This window comes from Daphnia pulex, chromosome 9, assembly GCF_021134715.1.
Source record: "Daphnia pulex isolate KAP4 chromosome 9, ASM2113471v1".
In the NCBI taxonomy this organism is placed as follows: domain Eukaryota; kingdom Metazoa; phylum Arthropoda; class Branchiopoda; order Diplostraca; family Daphniidae; genus Daphnia; species Daphnia pulex.
In genome coordinates, this window is record NC_060025.1 from 6849416 (window position 1) to 6859277 (window position 9862).

The window sequence follows — 9862 nt, forward strand, 5'->3', positions numbered from 1 at the left end:
TAAGACAAAAGGGGGGATGGTGAAAGAGAACAGTGTTGACAAATTAGGGAAATAATTTTCGACATCGATTCAAGATTGCCAATTACCGCCAGACAGACAAGTTCAAACTTGCCTTTTTTCCTTTCGGTTTCGTCAGATTTTCATAGATGGCAGCACCCATTTTTTTGTTTTTGCTTAGGACATCTTAAATGTTGTTTGTCGTAAAAAGCTATAATATAATTAAAGAGATTGAAATATTCAATAATTGGTGGCTTATTACTGAGTCACATCGGAACCAATTATTCTGGGTAGGATGGTTTCAGACTTAACGCAATCATCAACGCCAAATTCCACCAAAAAGTAATGGAATCGGGATATTTATCTTTAATTACTTGAGACATTAAAATTTTAGGGTCAGTAGTTTGTAGAGGATTATTCAATGAAGTGGTTGACTCACTCGTACTTTTGTTGTCTGGGATCTACGGAAATGAGTGATTTTATTGAAAAAAAGTGCTGTTTACATTCCGACGACAACCGGATTGTAAAGGTTCCTTTGTTGAAGTAAATGATATTTCTGGTAAAGACAACTCATTATTTTTTAAATGAACGGCACCCTATTAGACAATGTAACTGGTAAGTTCAATATGCTACTTGCAAAGTTATCAACAAAAGAAAAAAGGTAAAAAAAGTTAGAGTAAAATTTGAAATATATTTGAGTTTGAAATATTCAATCAAAAGCCTATTACATTCTTGTCAACGTCGGGACAACGTCAGGGTCTGATTTGACTATTTCAGAGTTCAACGCCATCAGCAACACCCAATCCCACCTAAAAGCAATAAATTATCATTGAGAATGAAAACTAAATTATCATTGAGAAAGAAACTAAATTAGGATTTCTTATTTTTTTTTACTTTATGTATTTCCCCTTTGGTTCCGTAGCTTGTAAAAGATACTTGAATAAACTGGTTGTCTCATACGTACGATTGGTCTGCTTGGTCAGTTTAAACCACCCTTGCAAAATTTTGCCAGTGCTCATGCATCTTTCAAAAGTTAATGGAAAAGGCGTGGAAATTATGCCAAATAATTGAAAAGGACTGCAACAGATTGAGTAAGTTATTAGTTACATATTTAGTTCGTAGTCAATGAAATAACACTGCGTTTTTCTAGATTATCATTTGATGTTCGTGTCGTTCCACTAGTATTCAATGTCCATATGTAACTGCTTTCCCAATTCAGTAAAAACATTGGAAATGCAATCGTAATATTGTGTGTGGGCCTTTTCACCAGGATTTAATCAGTAAGGATGTATGTAGGATTCTCAAATCCTAATTTTCCACATCTAGACGATACGTTTCCAAAAACCCTTGCAAAAATGACGCGAGTGGTTATTGTTTTATAGGGTCCGTAACTGTGATTTCGAATTTCACACTCACTTCTTTTTAACCAGTTACTAATCGTAAATTAATAACGAGAAGGATTAGGGTAAACGGAATATATTAATAGTTAACTAAATGTAAAGCTTTGTCTTGTAGTTTTAATTTCAGTAACTAGTATAGATATCGGGATACAGTGACCATTTTACCAAATGTAGGGGCATGGATTGTGATACGATTCTCATCCATTTCGCCTTGGTTACATTCACCAAACCTCGGTAGGAGGAGGAAGTTGAACTGCCCTGACTGATCCAGTCAAAAATCGGCACCTATGTCGAACCGCCGGTTGTTCTTGATCGGCATGACTATTATTGGAAGAGTCATTAAGATCCGTACTCATTCTGTAAAACAAATATTAAAGAGGCGTTAATTACCGTATACATGTATAAAAATTTTAAATTTATTATCATATTTACATCAGGATCCGTAAGATTTCTTGAGATTCTAAGAAACTTCGGCAAAGTGATACTTCCCTCGATGAAGTCACGCTCATTTTTTTTTCAATGAATTCGTCTTTTTTCCAAATCTGAAGTGGTTCAGGCCGCGTAGATCGCCTGTCTGCTAATTCGGCCTCATAGTCCCAAGCGTTGGACTTTGGACTTTTGGGCTTCTTTGCTAAAAATTTATAAAATCGAGTGAGTAAAGAAGTAACTGTTTAACAGAAGAAATCATTTATATTTTATCATTAAGAAATCCCACGCGTTGAGGTGCAATCCGCCAATACGTTTGGTCTTCTAAGAGTGCCATGATTCCAACAAATTATTAGTCCGGTGGATCAAGCCAAAAACACCAAAGACGTCCAGAGAAACTTCACCGATCCAGTAGGAAAGAAAATGGGTGCTAAATTTCTTTTTTCCAAAATAGTCCACAAATAATTTACCTCGAGAATCTGGTTGAAAAAATTTCCAAAAATGTTCAAAAACAAAAAAATCAAGCAGCACTTCAAAGAAAGAATTTAGACGTTAACAGACCTTAACAACAACTCTATATGCCGTCAAGAAACAAATTACGTTGGGAGATAAAAGCGAGATAAAAGCACATAATTCCATGCTGTGCGATATGTAGACGAGGATGGAAGATACAATTCAGACGAATGGGGGTAGACACAGGAGCTTTGGACTTTCATAAGCTAATATAGATATTAGGTGGTCTCCTAATATTCTATATTATCTATTCGCAAATGTCACTTTACTGACAAGATTGGCAGGAGTCAGAACTGCGGATAAAATAACAAAATATTACCACAATTATTTCGGCCAGATAGACTGGCATTGATATGGATATCTGGTTGCCAAATTTTAGCCTGTGCTCAGGATATAACACCGTTACAAAAGAGCAATAGACGACACTAAGTTTCAGTCGACGACTCAAGTGTAAACGATCCTCGGTGAATAGAATTACAACTGACCAACAACAAATGAAAACTGGGAACATCTTTTGGAACCATTGGAACTAAATTCGTCTCCTTTTAACTGTGCTTCAAGAAGAGAGTGAGAACTTAAGGCAACTAGAAGATTAACTTCATTGTCAGTGTGGTGCCAAAAATATTTAAATTCAGAAAGTAAGTATGTTGTTAAAGAAAGAGATTCGACGAATGGAGAAAGAAACTGCAAACTTTGGTTGGATGTGTTTATTATTAGCAGGATATGTAATCTATAGGGACCCTTTCAATAGAAGGCTTTAATTATTTATACTTAAATTTATCTATTTTAAACTAATCTTCCTTGAAAAAATACGATCAATAATCATAATGACACGATGGGTAGTCAGTATAAGCAACAAGCAACCTCTATAGCAATCAGCATCCCTACCCTATCTCAATGCCAATCTATCTCCTGCAAATCCTGTCAGAGATTGTTTGTACCGATTGATTTCAGACAAAAGTACTTTCCCAGTTGTAAAGGCAAATTGCGCGCAAAAGAGATAACTCAATGTAGTTTTCTTTTCTTTCCAAGAGTCAAATCCAACTAAGCTTCAGAAAAACTACATAGGTGACGACTTCCCTTTCTAATTTGATAAAGCTTTCGAAATGGATTTTGAGGCCTTTCTTTCTCTATCACTCATCACAAATAAATAAAATCTCATCACAGTAAATAAAAGATTTTCGTTACTAGATTCGAGGAGGAAGCGATCTCTTTCAAAGCTGAAAGGCCTTTATGACTAAGAAATCGAGAAGCTGGAAAAATAATTTGCAAAAATAATCCTTCTTCTTAGTGTCGTGGAGTTGGCCAAAAAGATCTTGAAATCACCAAACTTTCACCAGCATACAAGGACATTCGGCTTTTTTTACTGCAAAACTCCGTGAAGTCAGCTTATTACAAATCGTTCTTGGCTCCTCCTCCCCCAGTAAATGTTTGTTCTGCACCTCTACACCATTGGTTGAACTCTGAGGCACCCGAAAAAACCAGTACTGATATAGCACATTCAGAAGGGGGTATTGTATGCCTAATAATTAAAAAAAAAAGAATGATAAAATCAATAAACTTTTCCATCATGATGAAAACTAACCCGTTGTAAGTGTTTAAAAAATTGATAGGAGAATTTTTCTGTCCTCTTTAGATGTTAGATTTTGCTTCATGCGACGAAACGCAAACAAAATTTGACGTGATCGGCGAAGATAACTTTCAAAGGATAAAAATCTGTAGTATTTCCCACAAAACGGCCCTTTTGTCGCCTATGTCCTTAAAAGTTGATATCGTCAGCGTTACTCACTCATACTCTTGCATGTACCTTGGGCGACAACAAGCTCAGTTGGAGAATTCATATAGCAACAAATTGTGTTATCGTAAAGAAACTGTTGTATTTTATTCTAAAAATGCTGTCATTTGTCGTGGGACCTTTCGACAAACGCTATTTCACTACTTTATTAACCCACGTTACAAATCAACCACGATTCTATACAATTGTTTGGTCTGGGCTTCGGCTATCAGTAAGAAACATTTGATCGCCTCCTTAAAAGCTATTCTAAGCCCATTCTCCTTACCAATTGTTCGTTTATTTTTCGTCAAACGGACGCTGCCCTTATACTCGCCAACCCTTACATCTCAAAATGTTTAAGAAATCATTTTTTCTCCATGCTGCTCTGCCGCCTAGTTGCTGGTAAAATTTCTGCGAAGAACTTGTCCTCTTATACACCATTCAACTCATCATTTTGGTGTCACCGTGAGAGACTGCTGTGATCGGAATTGTTTTTGCTTTGGAACTCTGTGCGTTAAGCGCCACCACTTGCACCCAAACACGTTTGTTGTTTCCTCCAGTGGAATCTCCAATGATTTGTTCCTTGTTCTCTGGTATGTCCGCCTCCTAACTCCTGCCTAAAGCTCTACTACTACTTAAGCAAGCGATAAAAATTCATCGTGAAAGTTGATGGTGTTCGCGTTGAATCGACAAGTACAACAATGCAATATAACCCAATTTTTTTTAACATACTAGTTGCTAATGGTTTGAATCTTGTCCATCAGCTAACCGGTTCAAGATTTCTCCTACCCTATAAATTTAACAAATCAATAATCACATAGTGTATCTAAATGTGTGTTTTTATAGAAAATATTGAGTTCTTCTCAGGTGTTGAAGTTCAATTTGTGAAGCCAAGAGAATCAAGAGCCGAATATAAAAAATCTCAAACTGTCTGGAAGTAGTAATAGTATAGAAGCTCAAGATGTAAAGTTCAAGGAGAAAAGATTTCGTGTTACACGAAGAAAGCATCAAGAGAAAAACAAGCAGGCAAACGAGTGTTCGTTGTGCACACCCATGATTTTTTAGGTGTGGTGAGGTAGGGGAGCATATGGGCTTTAATTTGAATTACGACATTAGTAAAAATAGTGGTATGTCTCATCAAAATATTGTCGACCTTATTGAAGAAATGTCTTAAAATGTCGAAAGTGTTAGTTTTTAGGTAATTTTCTTATTTCTTTATTTTTTAATTTTATTTGTCTTTCAAAAACTGACTTATGTTTTAAATATCCCGTAAATAGTTTGAGTTCAACCCTCACAAAGCCAAAACAAAACTAGTTACGTCTTAATTTATTTTGGCTGGATGTTAAGCTTGTGGATCTTCTCTTCTTGGATATATTGCTCCCATCTCATCTCTGACCGCTCAGATTGGTTAACTGTATTCCTTTCAACTAGCAGCTAACTAATTTAATTTGCAGTTTTATGTTTTAAAAGCACACACTTATTTAATTGCATGTTGGGTTGCTTGAACTACGATTCAACTGCGTCCCAGATAGGAATTCTTGTCCCAAGGCGGGACCAAAGCCGTGCGGATGGTGCGGGGGGCACAGGGGAATCTCTAAGATGTCCCATTGCGAGCCCTTATTTGAACACGTTACTCATTTTAATCTTGTCGGATACGTCATTTTTTACTCCCTCTCGTAGAAGTCTCTGATGCGTCCCGTTTTTATTTTTTGGCTCCTTCTCGACACTTAGAAAATTTCGGAGAAACTGTCTTTGTCTTTTCGCGGCAAAGTTTGATTCTAAAATTCCATTATTAGCTTTATCTTCTAACCTCAGATATGATTTCGTGGCCCATCTGTATAGTACTGGTCTCTCACCATGACGATCCGGGTTCGATCCCCGGGTCAGGTTCCATATTTCTTCAACTATGATGGTTATATGCAGTCGAATTATGATGTGTGCCTGGTAACCCTGTGCATACTCTGACAAATAAACTTTGTCCGGATATCCGGATCACCGTTCGTGAAAAAATGTCGGCATAGCAAACACTCATAAGAAAAAGAAGTGTAAAGAAAAAAGGAACGAAATTCAGAGTCCAGAAAAAGATTTATTATTAATGACTTCTTGAGATCCTTTTTCCGTCCCAAGTACGTCTAAAGTCCATCCAATGGGACGGGATAAGGACCGCTATGAGATCTCGGCGAAGCGGACATTGGCCATACGTAAAAGACGTCCTAGGAATGTAAACTTGGGAATCTGCTATGTGCCAAGTACATCCCAGACGTCTCAAAGTGACGTGTTTTGGGCGTCTATGGGACTGCAGTGTGCTATCTGGGGTGTTATTTTCCCACACTGGTCAAATTAATACATCTACTCATTTTTTCACTCCTTTTGATCAATTTCCGTTTATAAAATTATAGCCATTGTTCTGAACAACTCTACTTTTACGTATTTTTAAGCAAAGCCAAGATTTTTTCCCTCAGTGGCCATATGTGTGTGCTTTTAAAATGGGAAATGGTATAATGCCTTTTCCAGAAGATAATTTTTCGACCAAGGATAACGTTACTGATGAAGGAAAGCAAGTTGGATAAAGAGTGGTTAGGGATTCCCATCTTCGATGTGTTTCCCCATGTTTGATGCAACCACAGCCCCAAAGCCTTGGCATGTTTTACGTACGCAAAAAAGACTCAGCCCCTTTTTCCCCATTTTTTCTTCCCTTCTTTGACTATTAGATAACCTATTTGCGAACAAAACATCAAATTTAGGCCTTAGAAATTTGTAAAAGTTAAGACGTCAAAACTATTTGGTCATAACTAATAAATAGATAAACGAGTATGTGTTTTCCTTTGGCGTTTGCTTGCCCTGTGCTCTATATTAGTTGATGGTGAGACACCCTTATACTCAATGACTAAACACAGGATATGTTGAAGAACTGTTGAATGATCTGCTGTGAATGTACGATGTTTGAGTCATGGAGGTAATCACACAGATGACTCCGTCGGAAGTTATTGGGACTCTCCTTACTACCATCCTTTTTGAATCAACTTCTAAGGTTCTCTTTGGAACGAGATAGATCTGATCACAGATACTATGGATCTGGCGGCATTCGGCTAAAAAGAAGGTATCCGGGATGAGATATTCTTCTCCACCAACCACTCCACCAGCAACTCCCGAAAGTCATCGATGTCGTGATTAATCTGGCTAGAGCCTGATGAATCTTCAAATTCAAGGTAAGCCTCTGGAATATTAAGGTAGTGTTCGCCTTCCAGATATGCAACTTCGACACAGTTGTGAGCCATCTTAATAAAATCGAAGAACCGTTTTCACTGGCTTGCCAGCCAGTTACCGTTTTAGCATGAAAGTAGCCAGGTATCCATTCATGTGTCGTTTTGGTCGTCCTCGCTTAATAAATCCGGTTTAGCGTGAGCCCTCATACCCTCCACTGTATTGGTATGCATGCCGGTAAATGGGTCTTTGTAGAATCGGGAATGATTAACAGTGTCGTGTTCGAATCCCTCTAGACAGTAGATAAGTAGAATATAGATAATTGCAATTAAATATTTAAACTTCCATTTAAATGACCTTACCACATTATACTTGAAAATGTGCCATTTTAGTTATGAAGAAAGCATCTCTTTTCGCGAAGTGATCAAGCAGATTAATCCAGGCGAAATTGACATGATGGGTCGGTTTTTAGGTTTTTATAATTTTTAACCAATAATAAAAAAGAGGTAGAATAAGACGACATGATTGATGTTGCAACTGTTATTTTTGGAGACAACGATCATATATTTTAGTACCCGGTAATTGGATTGACCAAGACCCAAATCTAAAAGTAATTGAATAAAATGAAACAGTCAGAATTTTACGTATTAAATTTTGAATGATTTAGGATATTATTAGGAAATTGACTTTGGATATTACTTGGGTGTTATTAAGGTGTTTGGACAACACACTGGTTTTAATCTTCCCATTTAATTCGCATAAACAGTGAAAGAATATGAAATATCTCCTAAAATGTCTGCGTCACTGCTGACAATGTACTCAATAACGGAGCGATGGCGAGGGTACTAGAATCATCAGTAAGGTCATAAACATCGATTGGGCTGTATTAGACATATAATTATCTAGCAGCTAAAGTCGCACTGGAGGCCATAAGACCAAAAAGGTGACGTAAAACAGCTATATAGCTTAAATTCATCTATCTTTGTTGCGTATATTTGAAGAAAAAAAATTGTACAAAACAAGGTTGACTTTGAAAATTTAATAGAAGACGATCCCATTTCACGTGAATTTGATCCCTGTTCAATTATCTAAAAATGGAATAAAATTGCAAAGGCAGTTGTCATTTTGTTGTCACATTGTCACCAACAACCAACAGTTGTTCGAACAGAATTTACATGTTCGTAGCGGGTGATCCAATTTTAACGGACTGATCCATTATATCAATAGAGCTGGATATCGAACGAAACTCATTGTTCTTCTACTCAAAACCTTCATACAATATGACCAATTTTAAGTCAAAGTACCGCTATGCTACATTTAGCACAGTAATCCGAGCTGTAGAAAACTACCTTGGTGAAATTGAGAAAGCTGATGCCCTGGATAACCTTAATTGACTGAAGCCAAGCAAACTATGGCCAAAAAGCTAAACGAATACTATACAAAAATGTTTAAAAGAATCAGTTTACGCCCATTCAACTATTCTCTCTCATCAGAACATTTAAGCGCTCTAGTGTTCACAAATATGTTATGTTATGTTATGTTTCAATTTATATAGCGCCTTTTTCACTCGTTTCCAAGTGCTCAAAGGCGCTTTTTTTCCTTTTATCAAGATGTGATACCCATCACAGTATGTTTAACGTCATGTTTCTTGAAAGCAATCAAGAAACTGTGCTGGCGTGCAGCCGCTATAGGGCGCTTCCACAATTTTTATGACGGGTTCAGCAGGGATTTGAACCCAGGGCCTCATTACCTCTTGATTGAAGCTTTGATTCTCTAGACCATTTATCCATGCATCAAAATAAAGGCTTAAAAAGGGAATCAGTGTGAAATAACAAGTAAATATATTATTTCCCTCTACTTTTGGTTATTTGTTGGCTCGTTTTTTCTCATTTTCATCATGATGAAAATTTTGTTCACAAAAAAGGCGGTTTACACTTTGTTATCTGTAATAGTCCCAAGTAACGGTTCAATCAAAACAACAGATAGTATTCCTGTTGGGGTATGAATCGAATTGAACAGTAAAGTTCCAATCCGCCAAAACAGTTCGAGCACTGTTTTGAAATTATGTGGATGCAATAAAGAAGCTTTATAGATTTGAGTCTTGGCATGGAGTAAGAGGATATTTATTCCCAGTTTTATTTTACCGTTCAATGAATATTTTTAGCTGATTTCTGTAAAGCAAGTGAATCATGCTAAGAAGATGAAATCATGGACTGATGAAGAATATTCATATCAGGTTGAAGAACGTGATGTCTGTGGTGGCTCCACATTCAAAGCTAGGCGAACGTAAACGTCACCAAAACAAAACTGGATATAACAGGACTATGCATTATGAGTTGCACTCATGGGACTTTAGTGCGATACGCCAACCTCTTCAAAGGCGAAACACACAAGCACACACAAGGCCAACATCTCAAATCTTCAAAACTGGGGTTTAATTTTTTTTGTAACAATGTGATTTCTAAATAAGACCCTCTGATGTAAATGTGGCAAAAAAAGTTCCTGGCAGACCTAAATTTTCTGACGCCGTCACAAAGCAACACTAACA

At 36.9% G+C, this 9862-nt stretch overlaps 1 long non-coding RNA gene across 1 annotated transcript; it reads right to left on the bottom strand.

The window, feature by feature from the left end:
- Positions 1-1547: 1547 nt before the first annotated feature.
- LOC124202662 lies at positions 1548-2400 on the bottom strand. The gene is made up of 3 exons (XR_006878295.1): positions 2294-2400; positions 1830-2221; positions 1548-1754 (listed from the first exon to the last, which is right to left on the bottom strand). It is a non-coding gene; the product is annotated as an uncharacterized LOC124202662 (long non-coding RNA).
- Positions 2401-9862: the final 7462 nt, after the last annotated feature.